The 18494-nt window shown below is 39.3% G+C and overlaps 1 long non-coding RNA gene across 1 annotated transcript in view; it reads left to right on the top strand.

The window, feature by feature from the left end:
* Nucleotides 1–17990, top strand: part of LOC149316493 (uncharacterized) — a 37016-nt gene extending 19026 nt beyond the window's left edge. The window contains exon 3 of the long non-coding RNA XR_016280706.1: nt 17794–17990. This is a non-coding gene — a long non-coding RNA (uncharacterized LOC149316493). The remainder of the gene's footprint in view (nt 1–17793) is intronic.
* The last annotated feature ends 504 nt before the right edge of the window (nt 17991–18494 follow it).

Below are 18494 nucleotides of genomic sequence, written 5' to 3'. Positions count from 1 at the left end.
TTTCTAGTAAGCATAGTATTCCATGCTTTCATTACCTCCCAGTTAGACTACTGTAACGTTCTCTTATAGGCATTGTACTATACCAATAATCTGCATATATGTATAATGCTCATAAAAGAGGGACTTTTTTTTAGTGGCCTATCCTAGACCAGTGGTTCTCATCCTTTGGTCCTCCACATGTTTAGGGCTTCGACACTCAGAAATCTAACCAGCATGGCCAATTGTCAGGTATTCTCGAAGCTGAAGTCCTAAGTATCTGTCTGAGCAAAAGTTAAGAATTAACAGTCTAATATAAAATATTTCACCCCAGTGCTTGATTCCTACTCTGTAGGAGCCATCTGCTGAAGACTTCTTTAATCCCAGCAGATTCATTTTCCTTGGCAAGCAGGTGATATATTAGGAGATCATTATGGTTTGATCTGCTCACTCTACCAGTTTCATACTGGAGTTCTCCTTAATTGTTGATAGACGAGGAAATGCAGTATTTTAATTACTGTTTGCTAATTTAGGTAATGCATTTAGAGATGCTGGTGAAACACCAGGAATAAATTCCTCTAGAACATGGCCACATAGCCCGAAAAACCCACAAAAAAATATGGATAACATCCATGAAAGCCTTCAACAACGCTCCTATTACTATTATTGCTGCTGCTAACACCATAGCCTGATATCAGACATCACTTTTAGAGTAACTCTTGAAGTCCTTGAATTCAAAGATTATAGCCGTGTTAAGTGTGTAAAATCAGATTGTGGAAAGATCTTGTAGCACCTTTGAGACTAACTGAAATAAAGAAGTTGGCAGCATGAGCTTTCATAGACGTCAGTCTACCTCCTCAGATGCATATAAATAAAGTAGACTGAAGTCTACGAAAGCTCATGCTGCCAACTTCTTTATTTCAGTTAGTCTCAAAGGTGCTACAAGATCTTTCTACATTTTGAAGTCCTTTTCATTAGACTAGGTTTCAGAGAGGCTTGGAAGAATGTGAGATCTCTGAGTTCAACTATTGCTGACGCATATCTATAAAATCCCCTCAACTTCATGTGGGACAATGAATGGGACAATATAATATTCTATTTCATAAATAAAGATTTTACAAAGCAAGGGAAAAACAGGTCAAGGGAAAAATACACATGGGACTGTATTCTGCATGCATTCAGGCAGTGAACTCCCATTGTAATCATAGGAACCAAAATCTTTGTATCTGATAGAGAATTATGGCCTCTGAGAGAGTTGGTTAGTCAGAGAAAACTTGGTGTATAGGCTTTCATTTAGATTGAGAGCTAAAGTCCAAATTAAGAGAAATGAACTGCTATCCCAAGATTTCTTATAACAAGTCTGCTATCTTTTTTCTGACTAAGCATGGGCTTGATGTGCACCAGTCCCCTGAGTATTACACATCTGCTTGCAATGACCTTCTGCTAGAGAACTGGAATCATTTCTTGATTTTAGGTGATGCAATTTAGAAGTGATATTAATCTTTTTACTTGTGTCAAACTAGAAGGAATGAAATTGGAATGGGGGGAATGAAATTCAATAGTACAAATACCATAAAAACTTTTCGTTATCAACTGAAAATAGAAGTTGGTAAAATGGAAAAGATACCCGGGCACTTGGACAGCTGGAGGAATCCAAACCACCCATGTGATCCTGTGGCAGTGACAGCAAATGCAATGAATGCAGAGGAACATAGAATTTCCAGTGCAGGAAAGGAAATACTGGCTGGGATCCATGAATGAGGGAAGCAGTGGTGATATTCAGATGACATTCTGGTGATCATTCGAGCCCATTCCTGTTGCTGTTTCAGATGGGTAGAAGTCAGAACTGCCTGTGTACAATCTTGTCCTTGGCCTTTGTGCCCACCCTCCTTAAATTTTGTGCCACCTATGAGTTTTAGATAAATAATAAAAGCTCACACACTTTTCTGGCAACACATATAACCATTTATGGTCTTTGTGAACATTTTGGAATGAACTCATTTACAAAGGGCATAAAGGATTTTGTAAGCTTATACCTGATGTTCCTTCACTCTTGACAATATTCCTATACAGATGCTAGTTCCTGCTATGAAATGACATCACATATACACAATATGGCACATAGTGTATTTCTGCGCCCATATATAATATGAAAGTGATGTGTATTCATTTCTCACGTGTGATAGTAAAGATATAACATCTCCTATATGAAAGCTAAATTTGTGATAGAAAATGGTTATGTCTGATGAGATCAAATGCTCTGGTAACTCTGACCACAGGTCCATCCTTTAATTTCACACATTGATAGAAGTTTTAAATGAAACACAGAAATCCCTTTATATTTTGCTCTATGCCTTTGTCCTTCTGTGAAGTGAATAATTTTCAGCTTGAAAAGCTAAAAGTACAATAGACTCATAAAACTATCAAGAATTCAGAAGACTTCAACCATGTTAGAAACTTTAAAAAAAATTGAAAAAAGTCCTTCATCTACAACAAAGGTCCATAATTAAATTTCCCTTCCTCTTGGAGATCAACAGTTCCTGCTGATATCTGCGGAGGCTGAGGTCACATTTTGAACCTTTTGTGAATGCTTTAATTGTTTTTGCTATTCAGGAATGGAAGCAAATGTACCTCTCCACCCAAGCTTTTTGAACACCAGAAATAGTACAACTCTAACAGAGAAAAGTAATTCATGAGTGTCCTTTTGTTGTTGTCTGTTTACTTCCAAAATCTTATTGCCATTTCTGTTTTTGTTGTGTGGTGGTGATTGTCTCTTTTGGGCTTTCTTAAATCTTAAACTTCTGCTAGAAGGTCCACAGGCTGCAAGATATGCGGCCAAGAGCTAACAAAATAATCAATGACATGGAACTGGAGATATGTGCTTGTTTCTTCACATTTGTTTTTACAAGTTCGTGTTTTCTTTCATGGAGAAAATCAGAAATACAATTGACAGGAGAGGGTCTATTTTATTCATTTTTAAAAAATCAACACAGCCTTTTTGAATCCATCTTGGAGTGCTGGAGAGGTATTCCTCTCCAACATTTTGTTAATAGGAAGTTGTTCACATTGAATAATGCATCTGCTGGGAAGACAGACCTGCTCCAGGATGTGAAGGAAGCAACTTGGCACAAAATGTGATCATCCTTATTCCTACCAGCTCATGTTTGTAGCCCTGAGAAGAGAACCTAATTTAAGGTTTATGTATGTGTTGCTTAATGTCCCATAAAGTAAATCAGATTTAAGCAGGACATTTACGGCTGTGTATAGAAATGAGATTATCTACAAATGGGGGTAGAGCCGTTCAAGATAACTTTTCTAGAGAAACATATTAACAGGATTTGTGTTTAACACCAATGTAAAGCTCATAAAGATTTTGCCTTGTTGCTGCACCACATCAAAGGAATGACAAATTCCCATGTTGAGCTAATGGCTACATCATCACATTGTTACCCATGCTGCTCCATATATATTTTGGTATAAATGATAACCCTTAATGACCCCTAGATGAACTCTAACAGCCTGTCCACCATTGCCAGCAAGGCATGAGGACATGTACATACACCCCTGAGGGGCACCCACATCATCATATCTAGAGAGTCGCATAAGAGGATTATCATATGACCAGGAAGAGCAAATGTTTGCCTTGCCTGAGGCTCTTGCCCCCTCCCCAGGTCTGTTGTCCGAGCAGCTTAAGACCACTAAGACAATCAGACAGGGACATCCAGGTGAAAAGCAAGTAATTCAACACCTTTGTTCTCACCATCAAGCACCTTTGCCAGAAGCAAGATTTTGCCTATAAATACTCCCAGATTTGCTTGTTCACTGGGCCAGTCTGGACTTCAGGGGGAAGCTCTATCCCCTTGAACCCTGACCTGGCTCCTGGCCCCTGATTCCTGGCCAGTCATTCCATGGCGGAGCCTCATGCCATCCTCATCATATTCCATTTGGATTCCTGGAGGGAGTCTACATTCTGGTACGTATCACCCCAGTGATGCCTAAAATCCTATTCCATGCTAACCTATGCTTTTCCTGAGCCTTGTATATGTGTGTGTATGCTAGTGAATCGTATGTGTTTTTCCCCTTATAAATAAATTGGTTATTAATTCTAGAAGTCTGTCTCAGCTCCATTTAGTGGGATCCCCTGGTCTAATCCGTATACATATCGGGAGACGATTCTGCAAGGGCTGTCGTAGCAGGCCCCCTCTTGCAATATTTGAGCTAATAACAATAATAATAAAATTCCCCTAAACGGACCCTTGGCTACACCATCTTGTAACAGTAAAGTCTATCCAATAATTATGTGTTGCTTGAAAAATTTTCTTTTGTCTGTCCCGAAGCTGCAGGCAATTGCATTAGATGGCCCTGAAGTTCTAGCATTTTGAGAGAGAATCATTTCTTTTAATCCACTTACCATGCAATTACTTAATATTGATGATTTTTACCTCCATTGACCTGGGCTCATAATAAACTAGTAGATGCAAATGGAAGAGGGCAAAAAAGAAAAATGGTGTTTCAGCAAGTGCTGGAATCATATTTCTGCTGTGGATCAAAAGTTCAAATCTTATTTAAAGCAAAGCTGTAACGGAAAATACACTCAGAAGCTGCAAGCATTCCTTTTTGGATTGAAATTCCCAGAATCCCCAGCCAGCACAACTGCAGCCCAGGCTGATTATAAATTCTGGGAGATGTAGTCAAACAAGGAACTTTTCCTAGCTCTGCCCATACATATATATCAACTCAATGTATCTGCAAATCTAATTTATTAGATTTTTTGTTAACTTGGATTGCATTTCTTACCTTCACCAAAAAAAGAAAGAAAGAAAGAAAGAAAGAAAGAGCAGTGTGATTGGCCTCAGTTAGATGTGATTGATGCCAGTTTTCTAAAAGTACAAAAACTCCATCTTGGAAGACAGGAAGACCTGTCAGCCAGCCTCCAAGTCAGTCACTTTCTAATCAATCTGAATGTACCACCTCATTGTTCTCCTGCTTCTATCTTATCCAATTTCCCAGCCATTTAATTGGTGTGCTGCCCTGAGCCAAACACTCCTGGGAAGGGATTTTGTGTACTCCCTGTCTTCTTTTCCTACCTGATTGTTTTTTCAATTAAAATGTTAATAGCCATTATTACCTGGAGAAAGTACAGCTATCAAGCTCAAGTGTCATGATTGGCCCATTGCATGAAGATGTCTAGTTTTTATCACCTAGGTGGGGCATCTGATGTTTAAAATACAATCCGAATGAATTTGTGGGAGACTTTATGTTTACCTTATGTCTGCCTGGGAGCAGTAGTTGGAAAAATTACATTTTGAACTGTATACAAATCCCAGCCATCCATTCTGACTGAATGTGCTTGGAACTATTTTATGCTTAAATTCAAGACTGAACATCAAACTCTAATTGTATGGAAAAACATCCTCAGCTTTATTTAAAAACATAAACAGAGAAGGAATAAGCTGCCTGTAAGTGATTTGTTTTGCTTTGCTTCATATCCTTCAGTCTATGTAGACTTATCCATTACTAATAGAATTGCCAACTTTCAAAAGGAACAGAGCTCCTGTCCCTTTGATAGAAAAGGGAATTTCAGCAGGTGCTAGCTGTCACACAAGCAACACTTGCTGAAACTCCCTCTTTTACACAACCTTTAAGGGGACAAGAGCTCACTCTCTTATGAAACCTGTCAACTCTGCTTACCAAAAAGCAGTAGGAAATGTTTGTTGATGGTTTTTCAGTCAATTTCCGCTTGTGCTTCATGAAAAAAAGGTTTGCCTCAAATGAACCTCATGCTCAGTTGTCTTAGATCTTGAAACTCATATCTTCTTTCCTCCCTTCACCAATTTTATTATTATTTATTTATGAAAACACCTATATCCCACCCCATATTGCAGGATCCCATGGTGGCATACAATATAAACCATTTAAAATACGTCCAGATTAATACCCTAATTTATTTCAACAAGATAAAAACATTGCAAACAAGGCAACAGTTAAAACAACATTAAAAGCTAACATCAATAACACTAAGTACATGCACATTTAAAAGTAAATTAGTCCTCAGAGGCTTCAATAAAAAGTCATGTTTTGTGTGTTGGTGCCAGAAAGAAACCAATGTTGGCATCAGATGGTTCTCCAAGGGGAGATAATTCAGTAATTAAGGTGCCACAGCCAAGAAGGCCCTCAAAATGCCTTGTGCTTGTCACAGGTTTTCAGAGAAGCCACTCTCAACAGCTTTGTTCTAAGGCAGCCTACTGTCTTAACACAACTGACAACTTTTTTTGGCCCTAAAAGGCATTCACAATGGTTAAGCGTATTAAACATCAAAAACATTTTAGCACATTTTGTATTCATTTGATGTGGGAAAAAATTCAGAAAATCTCCCTCTCCTAGGGTCTTCTATTCTTTCATTCCATCCTGCTATTTGTATAGTTCCAGCCTCAGTGACTCTTCATGAGAATTCATCAGTCAAGCTAAAAGAACAGTGGGATTTCCTTCAGGGCCAGCCCAGTTGTGAAGCCTTTTACAAAAAGATTTTTTTAATATATGAAGAAAGCAGAGAATAGGGGAAAATATCCCGTGAATAAGCCTTTGCCTATAGGCAAGATGCTACTTCCTTAGCTATGAAACTGTACATGGAGAAAAGAATAATGGTTTTCCTATTTGGATGGACATCTTGACTATGAATGATTGAATGCTGCCCAGAAAAAATTTCCTGTTATGATGCCCATCTACTGTTCATGTCTATTTATTTTATTTATTATTTTATTTATTTGTGATTGCTTTCTTGTTAAGGCCTATCTGTATTTCTTGAGATTTTTAAGTTTGTTAATGTGAAGAATCACTACAGTGGGGGAAAAAAAAATGATGGAGGGATAAACAGTTTCACTCAGGGTGGCCATGTTTCCATTCTTATTATCACCTTTCTTTACATATTTGTGAAATCCCAATTAATTGTTAGTTACATTTATATCCACCTTTCCAGCTCTGAGTTCAAGGTGGCATACATGGTTCTTCTTTCTGGCTTTATCCTAATAACAACTTGCAAGATAGATTAGACTGAAAGAAAATGATTGGCCCAGAGACAGTTAGGAGGATATCACACGGGAGGAATGTCTCCCAATTTCAAAAAAATAGAAAGTAGGGCCAATTCAAAAATGAACGCTATTACGCGAATGGTTGTCAAACGCACAGAAGAACACAGCGCCCACCCCAAAGCCAAAGTAGTGCAAATGCAAAAGAAGTTATCATATGAGTACGTACACTTCGTAGTCTAGAATTTGAATGAGCATCCCTGCACACGCGCAGTGAGGGAAGAATTGGATTGTGACCTTTTTACACTTCCGGTTTTGCCTTGGTTCACGTTATTTGTTCATTCATTATCCTTTATTTCACGTTATTATGCATTTCACATTACCTGTTTATTCATTACTCCTTATTTCATGTTATTTAGGCAATTCACCAACTCAAAATCTGTCCAAAGCAACCTTGTACTTGGTTTGAGCATTGGACTATGACTCTAGAAGGCAGGGACCGAATCCCATTGGGTGACCTGGTGCAAGTCACACTCTCTCAGCCTCCTCAAAAATGGCAATGGCAAACCCCACCTGAATAAACCTGCCAAGAAAACCCAAAAAGCGGGGTGGGGGTCTCCACATGGTTGTGTGTGTGTGTGAGAGAGAGAGACTGTGTCTGTGCCTTTAAGTCTCCAGCTATTGGGGGGGAGCTTGGCTGCAGTGAGGTTGTGGGGGGCCTGGGTCCTCTCTGATTCTAACCTGGCCCATTGGGAGTCCCATTGAAGGCAATGGCGCTGCCTCCTTGCCATGAGTTGGAGGAGGAGGAGGAAAGGGGAGGGGAAGCTGTGCAGGAACCAGAGCTGGTGAATAAGGCTACATCCACACTGGAGAAATAACCCAGTGTGGCAGCACTTTAACTCTTTGTGGCTCAAAGCTATGGAATTCTGGGAGTTGGAATTTGTTGTGAGCCCAGAGCTATGCCCCTGAGGAGAGGAAAACAGACCCCCATTCCCTAGGCTGCCCCACTCCATCATACCCCAAAGGAGGAGGAATGAAGGAAGAAGAACAACTCTTTGGGGGTTATAAAAAGGGGGGGTTTCCTCTCTTTTTGAAGCTTCCTGGCCCTGGAGGAAGGGAGGGAGGGAGGCAAAAAGGTCCCTGAGGAGCACAAAGGGCCAGGAGCAGGGCAAGCCCCAAGCCCACCGTTTTGGGCAGAAAGAAAGCTTGCAGGGCACCTCATGGAGAGCCACTCTTTCCTATCAAAAACAGCTGCTCCCCCCCCCCCCCCGGCTGCCGGGGAAGACCTAGGTGCCCCAGAAGCCAAAACAAAATAGAGGATCATGGGAATTGATGCGGGGGGGGGGGGGGGTATACCAGGGCCACAGCAGGCATGCATAATCACTCCAAATGACATCACATTGAATGCGAGATAGCCTGGGAATAGAATTTGTGAATTGCCTAGTTCACCGAATTTACTTAAGTGTGGATTGATGTGTGATTGCATTCGGAGTGCGTTCAGAATGCCAGTGAATGCGTCTGATAACCTTTCACGCCATAACGTGAATACGCATGCTTGCGTTCGGGATGACACTGGATTATACTTCCAATTTCAGTCATGTGATAATGACCTTAGTGAATTTCACAGCTCTCTGAGGAGCAGAAGCTTAATCTGCCAACAATAGTGATGAAACTCTTCACTAATTTCCTTCTTAAGGGAAGCAACAAGTAATTTTAGCAACATTCCTTCCACTACAAAGAAGTTTTTTAGAAAACCATATATTTTTCAAAGGCTATTTGCACTTTGAGACTCTGTTGTCGTTAACTACTATCAAGTCAACTTAGACTTATTTCAACCATCCGAACGAGAGACCTTCAAGTCAACCTATTATCAACAGCCCTGCTCAGGTTTTCCAGGCTTGTGTGTGTGTTGTGTTGTGTGCCTTAAAGTCATTTCCTACCTATGGTGACCCTAAGGCTAACCTATCACAGGGTTTTATTAGTACATATCTTCATAGTGGGTTTCCCATGGTCATCCTTTGAGGCTGAGAGGGTGTGACTTGTCCAAGGTCTCCCCTGGCTGAGCAGGGATTCAAACTCTCCAGAGTCATAGGGCCAAAACACACTGCAGAAATAATCTGGTTTGAGACTGTTTTAACTGCCATGGCTCAGTGCTAGGGAATCTTGGAAATTGTAGCTTATTGTGGCAGCAGAGCTCCCTGACAGAGAGGGCTAAATGTCTCACAAAACTACAGTTCCCAGAATTCCCTCACATTGAGCCAGGGCAGTCAAAGCAGTCTCAAACAGGATTACATCTGCAGTGTGTTTTGGCCCAACACTCAAACCACTACACTGCACTGGCTCTCATCAGGGCAATGGCTTTCTTGGTTAAGTCTATTAATCTAGAATGCAGTCTTCCTTTTTTTCCCTACTGCCTTCTTCCTTTCCAAGCATTATTGCCTTTTTTAGTGAGTCATGTCTTCTCATTATATGTCCAAAGTATGATAGTCTTGCTTTAGTCATCTTGGCTTCTAGGGGCTGTTCAGAGTTGATTTGCTCTAGGACCCACTTATTGTCTTAGGTAGTCCACAGTACCTATACACCTTTTCTCCAGCACCATGAGTTGATTTTCCTCATATCAGCTTTCTTCACTGTCCAGCTTTCATAGTCAAACATAGAAACTGGGAAATATGATGGCACAGACAAGCCTAACTTCAGTATTCAATGATATAGCTTGCCACTTCAGGATCTTGTCTAATTCTTTCCTAGCTCTTCTTCCAAATCCTAGTCTTCTTCTGATTTCTTGACTGCAGTCTCCATTCTGATTAATGACTGAGCCAAGATATGGAAAATCTTGAATTATTTCAATGTCTTCATTGCCTTCTTTAAAGTTATGTAAGTCATCTGTGTTAATTATTTTTGTTTTCTTAATGTTCAACTGCAAACCTGCTTTTGCAGTTTCTTACTTGACTTTCTTCAGTAGTCATTGCAAGTCTGTGATGTTTTCTGCTAATAGTACAGTGTCATCTATTGTCCCCTCTGTTGTAAGCCACCCGGATTCCTAGTGATTGGGCGGCATATAAATAAATCCTATTATTATTATTATCTGCATATCACATTAAATTGTTGATGTTCCTTTCTCTAATTTTAATGCTTCCTCCCTCCCCATCTAAATCTGCTTTATGTATGATGTGTTTGGTTATATGAGTTAAACAGATAAGGTAATAAGATAGAGCCTTGACTGACCCCCTTGCCAACTAGAAACCATTCTGTTTCTCCCTATTCTGTCCTAACAGTAGCCTCTTGTCCTGAGTATAGATTACATATCAGTACAATTGGATACTGTGGCATACCCATTTCTCTAAGAGTGAGTCACAGTTTTTCATGATAAATATAATCAAGCGTTGGCTGGTTTTCTTTTGAAATTCTTTGGTGTGCTCCATTACTTGACATATGCCTGCAATATGACCCCTAGTGCCCTTTCCTTCCCTGAACCCAGCTTGGACATCCAGCATTTCTAGCTCCATATACAGTCCGGCCTCCCCATACTCAGGGGTTCCGTTCCAGGACTCACCCACCCCACATATGGGGAAAAGAGCTGTGGGGGAAAGAGTTCAGCTAGACTATCTATTTAGGCTATGATAAACAACTTTAGTTGAATTTGAACATTCTGTAGGCTACACACACCTGTTGGCATCACACCCAGACAAAATCTAGTAGTGAAAATTACCAGGAGTCCACTTTTGGTGTGAAGAGACTTCGTTTTTTTTCTTGCTTAAAACAAAACATTACAGAGTACATGGCTTGTTTTAAAGGATAAGCACAATTTTTGCTTCAAGGAACATACTCAGGGTATAGCTTACTTGGGAGAAAATGATGCCATTGTTTCCCAAATAAATATTCTACACCTTAAATATTTTTTTCTTAAGTACTTAATTTTCTAGCAGTCCAGTAATTTATAATGTCAGTTGAGCCTTTAGAAATACAGTTGGGAATCTAAAGGAAAAAGTCAGGCAAAGTTACCAAGAGAAGGAGAAAACAACAAATGTAAGAGGGGTAAACAATTTTCAGTGTCTTACTGTCTGAAATGCTAGAAATTTGGGGACAGAAGGGAAATTTTATTTGGATGGCAGAATTCTTATTTGGGTCAATGGCCTCATTTTGTCCTTCACTGTAGCTGCATCTCTAAACATATTTCCATTTTTGGACTCATGCATTTTTCCTGAGGAGCTGGCAATGCTGAGGGCTACAACCTGTGTATGCCCCAGCTCTGGATTAGGTAAATGTTAGTGTATATTAAAGGCAAGTACCTATAAAGACAAAGACCAGTGGTTTGATCTTTTCATGCGTATTGGCTATTAGAAAAGGAATCAGACTGATCACAAAAAGTTAGATTCAATTTATGTTATGAAATCTTGGGTCTCAGTTGTAGCCTGATTGAAATCAACAGATTTATGACACCTGGCTGTAATTTATAAAGATTTTATTTCACGTGTGTATTATTGCAGATGAGATCTCTTTTGACCAGGCATGAGGAATCTGTTACACTTGAGATGCTGGGCTGCAGCTCCCATCAGTCTTTATTACTGGCTATGCAGTCCAACAACATATGGATGGGTGGCCATATGTTTGCCACCAAAGACGTGTGAGAAGCTACACAATTCACATGACTGCTCCTGATAAAGTTGTTGTATGCAGATCGTGCTCTGCAGCCTTCATTTTCTGCAGTTAGCAAATGGGGATTATAAAAAAATAGACATAAGAAAATTTACTGAAAGGATTTTTAAAACTTCCCACACAGCTCTCCAGAGTATGTCCTGCTCCCACCCACTGTAATCCTCCGCATAAACACCATACATGTAGTTGAGTGCATCTTTGAAAAGTGAAATGAGCTTTTTACCATTTCCAAAAGTGTGACAGAACAAGGGAGAACACATTGGCTTCTATCCATCATCCATCCAACACTACTTAATCTGTTGCATTCCAATCCTGGGATTAATTGTCAAAATTAGGGATCTATAGTTTCTTGATCCTCTCCAAGTCAGTGAGACATTCTTGAGCCCCTAAACTCTTCCTGATTCCAGAGGAAGGAAAAATTCATGGTGAAGGATAGGTCCCATTACAGGGATGTACGTTTCACTCTCATGGACAAGAATAAATAAGTTACGATTCTCCCTTGACTTTCACCTAATTGAGAGGCTGGAAAGGTTTCTTTTTCTACAGCATCTTCCAGAACTGCCCAGCCAGCGTGGAGAGTTATGGTCCAAAAAAAGTAACATTTCCATTCTCTGACTCATTCTCCTTTCATCTCACTTGCTCATTGTACAGCAGGCAGCCTAACCTCTACCTTTCAAACAGAGCCAAAACAACCAAGTATGTCTGTCTGCAGCAGCTGGGGCTTCGTGAAAGCCTTCCCCTCTGCTCCAGTCAATTCACAGTTGCTTGACCTTTCCAAGATGCTGCCTTCTTCCTTCCCTAATTCAAACTGAACTCAGCAAAGGCATCAGATTCCAACTGCTCTGTTGCTCTCACTTCCAGCAACTTCCCGTAGTGGAAACGCAAGTGGTTGTGATTTCTTGAAATTATAGGCTCAACTAACTCCTTTGGTGTTCTCTGGCTTCTCTGGTTAATTCCACCACTTGTGGTGTTTTTCACTTCTAAATGTGCTCATCACAGTCTGAAAGCAAGTGCCTACATACGCTGTATTTAAGCATTCCTCTCTATGTGTCCTCTGTGTGTAAAGCAAATAATACATAGGCCAGGGAGCAGGAGTTCTTGTGCTGGTCCTCCCTTTTCTCAGTGCTAATCCCACCCCTGTTGGATTCATATATAAAACTGCTATACACTTACAGATACCCTGATAGAATGGCTCTCCCCATATATAACAATCCATTCCTTTTAAAAATATATTCCCTCTTTCTGAAATCTGGAGGGTAGAAAGGAAAAAAATCAGACTTTTTTTTCCAGTGGTAGCACTGGAATGTTAACCTAAATGAAACTTACCTGGTTCCCAGACTTTTCTTTTCAGTGTCAGCCTTTTCCAGTTTGCTCAGGCTGTTTAAGACTTTTAGCATGTTTAGTGCTTAAGATCTAGTGTTTTAGTAATCACTGGAGTATGATATTAGTTTCTGAGATCTGAGTTTTCACCCTTGCCATATATTGTATGCAGTATTTCTATTCTTTTATGCTACACCACTAATTTTATTTTATCAGATTATTATGTCTGGAATTGTATGACATCTGAGATATTTATTTTATCAGACGTTCAACTTTTTAAAAAATAAAAAATGCAGGTTTTCTTACCTGGCTGTATATTTCTGAAAGTAATTTGAATGCCCTTGTTATACTTAGTTAGATGAATATGTTTAACTCCTACCTACCTCTGAGTGACAAGTAGATAATTTCAAAGTTAATCCAAAGAGAACTTTGAAAATCTCTTGGTTTCTACCATGAATGGGTCTATTACTGCAGTTTGTCCTAATTGTCACATGATTTAGGCATTAGAATTAGTGGAGAAAATTAATATTCTTCAGTAGCTGTGAATATTTTCTATATGGGCAGAGGTGGGCTTTTATGCAAGTGTTTGACATATTGTGTGTGGGTGAAGAAATAGCAGTTTTGCAGTTCAGAAAAATAGGAAAGGAAATTGAATAATGTTACCATGAATGAGGGTGTGAGATATCTCTTTCATCCCTTGTCAAAGTGTTCATTTGCTTTCCCTCAAGATCTGCTTGTATATTCCTCACTGAAGGAAGAGAAGGAACTACAAGACATGCACTTTAGCTGCAATTTCCGCTAGAACCAACGGCCACCTAGTACCCCCTCTTTAAGAATACTCATCTGTTAGCAACCATTTTGTTTAGCTGCAAGAGAGGGAGAAGTACATGAGTGTGACCTTCTCCTTCAGCTTTGTGGGAACCAGTTTGGCTTCTTATTTTTCAAATACTGTGTTCTGTTCGCAGCCATTCCACTTGACTGCAGGAAAGAGAAGGCGAGGCAGCACCAACTGAATCCAGTGGAGATAGCAGACTGTGCTCTGGCCTCTCCTAGAACTGTCTCCCACAGTGGCCATTCCATCTGGTTATTAAACACTTAGCACAAGTTTATTAAGAACTGGGTTGGGTGTGAAATGTGTTCAGCTCGCTTTTCATTGGGAGTTTACTTAATCTGCAAATTTCTCGATAGGCAGAATGAAAAGAATTTGTGGTTAAAAACAATTTAAATGTGGGAAACTAGGGAACTGACTGATTCAGCCATCAGAAGATAATTCTTTCATCTGGCTGTGATTCCCTGTGTATTTGACTCTGCTAAATTAGAACCAACCTTCCTTCCTTCCTTCCTTCCTTCCTTCCTTCCTTCCTTCCTGGACAAGTTCCACATCTTGAATGCCTAATGACAGACAAGCTGGGAACACTCCTATGTACTGAATTTGGAATGTGTAAATGTGCAAGCATTTTTTTTCCAGATCATTTTTTGTAGGACTATACCAGAATTCACATGTGATTCGATAAATGGGACAGAAAGAATTTGAGATTTTAAAAAATTACTGTAGGACAAAGTTAAAGTGGCACATATATCCCTTCCTAGAATTATAGAATCATAGAGTTGGAAGAGACCGCAAGGGCCATCCAGTCCAACCCCCTGCCATGCAGGAAATCTAAATCAAAGCATCCCCGACAGATGGCCATCCAGCCTCTGCTTAAAGACCTCCAAAGAAGGAGACTCCACTACACTCCGAGGGAGTTTGTTCCACTGTCAAACAGCTCTTACTGTCAGGAAGTTAAATAAAATAAAATAAAAATTTTATTTCTATACCGCTTTTTGCCAAGCAATCAAAGCGGCGTACAACAAGTTAAAATACAACCATATATACACAGTACTCTCCCCCCCCCCCCCTTAAAACAAGATTAAACAGTATAAGATTAAAAACCAACTAATAAAAAAAATTCATCATGGGCAACATTCACTAAGGTTGAGGTGGAATCTCTTTTCCTGGAGCTTGCATCCATTGCTCCTAGTCTGGAGCAGGAGAAAACAAGCTGGCTCTCTCCTAATTGTGACATCCCTTCAAGTATTTAAACAGAGTTATCATATCACCTCTTAACCTTCTCTTCTCCAGGCTAAACATCCCCAGCTCCCTAAGTCGTTCCTCATAGGACATGGTTTCCAGACCCTTCACCATTTTGGTCACCTTCCTTTGGACACACTCCAGTTTCTCAACATCCTTTTTAAATTGTGGTGCCCAGAACTGGACACAGTATTCCAGGTGAGGCCTGACCAGAGCAAAATAGAGTGGGACTATTACTTCCCTTGATCTAAACACAGCCTAAAATCACATTGGCTTTATTAGCTGCCGCATTGCAGTGTTGACTCATGTTCTATTTGTGGTCTACTGTGACTCCCAGATCCCTTTCACACATAGTTTCATTCAGCCAGGTGTCCCCCATCCTATATCTGTTCATTTCATTTTTCTGCTGTAAGTGCAGTACCTTACATTTCTCTGTGTTGAAATTCATTTTGTTAGCTTTGGCCCAGCTTTCTAACAAATCAGTCCTTCATGTTGTTTGTTTTCCTCTTCCTTCCCCTTATCATTTTTCTTTTATGCCATTAGATGATAAAGCGGCATGAGAGATTCGCAGTTTTAAAGAATGCTTATACAGAGAGTTCTGCATACTTTACAAACATAAATAAATAAATAAATAATACATTGCATGTAAATGGTTTAATTTGAGTTTTATGCTCACCTTTGTATATTTTTAACTGTATTGTTCTTTTAAATTTTAAGCCTCTTTGAATCCCAATTTTGGGAGAAAAGCAGGATTTAAATAAATATAACAACAGCAACAACACATAATACAATTCTTAGTAAGTCTCAAGTGCTCTCCTATCCAAAGGAAATCAGGTAGAACTCAACACATGTAAGGAGGAGGTATATCATAGTTTATTTACTAAAATCTGGTGTAGAATTTGTTTATCTTGCTATCCTGTAGCCATGAACTGGGAATAAGCCCAGCTGAATATAGTGGGACTTATTTTTCAGGAGACATGCCTAGGATTATGCTGTTAATAATATTTAGTTCTGAACTGTGGTCAGTACAACCCTTTTACATGCAGTGCTAAGCATACCTTCTAAGAAATAAATCTACAGAGTTAAATTGAACTTGCTTCCAAGTAAGTGGGTATAAGATTGCAGCTGTGTAGAGAGGAAACAAAGATAATATCTCAAACCATCTTGACTGCTTGAATGCCTTAGTCCACGTTACTTGGAGTAAATGCTGTTTTACACTTAAACTATTTCAAAACTTTTATTTAATTTATTTTTTTATAATTAGAAATGTGCCTATGGATGATGATTTTTAATTTTGAAATCAATCATATATTAATTTAGCAGTTATTTTTACTATCACTCAACTGTAAAATTTTATATTTTACTACTATGGTAACATAATGAACCATTAATTTCAGATTTGAAAACCTGTATACTGATGAATTTGTAATTCCCTCATGCACATGGTTGAAGGGATATTTTTTTCCCTCCAAAGCATGTCTAATACTGTAGAAGATCTGTCTTAGTGTTTGATGATAATTAGCTACAAAATTAGCCAGCTAGAAATATTATTTATCAAAATACCACTGAGTCCTAGAAAGGATTGAGAAACACTTCAACGGAGTGTTTGCAAACATGAGCGACTCAGCTGTATGAGGCTTCAGTGACAACGTATTGATTAAAAGTCTTCCTCGCTTTTTTTTTCCCCCAGTTTGAAGAACAAAAGATGTTTATGTTGCTTGTGTGACGTCGTGCAATCATTTAGGAACAGGATCTCTTTTCAGATAGACATTGCCACTGCTATAGCTTGCTAATAAGAAAGGATGCTTTTTCATTATTTACAATTACAGCAGGGGCCAGCCCTACCATTAAGCAGCAAGAAGGTTGCCTCAGGCAAGTAATTTTGGGTTCCATCAAAGCACAACAAATTGTTGCTGAGTTAGTTTTGACTGACAGGAAGGAGAAAGAGGAAATGTGAGATTTTCTGACTTTCTGCTATTACTCTGGCGTCTGATGGAGAAAAGAGCAGTTAGGGACAGCTCCATCTTGCTTTGGCCCCACAGCTGGTGAGAGGCCCTCCTTTCAATCTAATAACCATCACTCTGGCCTTTGAAGATTCCCAAACAGATCTCCAGAGATTGCTTGACTGCAGCTCCAAGAATCCACAACCATTGGCCATATTGCCTGGAACATATGAGTTGAAGAAATCTAAAGACCCAAGTTTTAAAATTACTGCTGTACAATAACATTCAGAATGAGACTGTTCCTTTTGGGGAAAGTGTTATCTACAGCCCAGTTGTTATTACTGGGATATTCCTGTGTAATATTTTCAAGTCAATATTTATTTGGTGAGTGGTGAAAAGTCATTCTAATAAGTACAGTAGATTATGGAGACATCTGAGCACAATGGAGATCAAGGGAGAGTTTTAATCGTTATGGCCCATTTTCATTACTACTTGACACATTGTCTCTGTTGTCCTTCCACTAGTCCTTCTTTTGAATGAAATATTAAAGAGGAGTCACAGTGGAAAATATGCGCAGTTAACAAAGGAAATGGCTTTGAACTCTTTGCAGTGATTTATTATCTGCATTTCTTTATGAATATTTATTTGCCATAACGAAAGCAATTCATTGAAGAGAAAACATGACGACTTGTTAACGGAACATTTGCATACACTAATGGTTAAAAGGGAGGACGGGAGTGGAGAAAATAATGGAATGCATTATAATCATGCTAATTCTACATTTCTTTTCTATTTACTGTAGCTAATTCCCAATGTCGGACATGGAAGGAAAGGCAGCAAAGCCTGACTCGTAGGAACACTAAGATTCAAAGAAAGCCAGAAGAGGACACAGCTCCACCCCCCACCCCATATATTTACGCTGGGAGAGACCTTGCTTTATGTATATTGTTCTGTCTGGTTGTTTGCTTCTAGGAGACTTCCCAGCTAGGGATCATATTTTGAGTTATTTTTGTTTCACAGTGATTGACTGATTACTTGACTTGATATATAGTCGGCCCTCCAGATCTATGGAGATGATGGACAGCTTGTAAATCCTTTTTTTTTTTTTTTTTGGGGGGGGGGACCAAAAATAAATCTTGATTTTGCCATTTTATATAAGATACACCATTTTACTACACAATTGTATTTAATGGGACTTCAGCATCCATGGATTTTGGCATTCAAACCCTAGCAGATACTAAGGACCCACTGTATTTGGTTTATATGGCACATTTCTTTAAAAACTGGATTTGAGAAGGCTTGCAACAAGTTTTAAAATGAGGTACAAATAAAAGCACAATACAGTGTTATAATAAAACACAATTATTATATGAAAATACTAAAATCAGTTCCTTCCTCTGGCAAGTGTCAAAAATGATGTGCATAATTCTCCCTCAACTGTTATCATAGTGGAGGCAGGGCTTGCTGGGTTAAAGCCTTGGGACATTATGATTATCAGGGGCA

Source organism: Sceloporus occidentalis, unplaced genomic scaffold, assembly GCF_023333645.1.
Source record: "Sceloporus occidentalis isolate IW3139 unplaced genomic scaffold, rSceOcc1.0.p SCAF_3, whole genome shotgun sequence".
NCBI lineage: Eukaryota > Metazoa > Chordata > Lepidosauria > Squamata > Phrynosomatidae > Sceloporus > Sceloporus occidentalis.
Note: the sequence above shows the minus strand (reverse complement) of the source record. Positions and strands in the feature narration are given on the sequence as shown.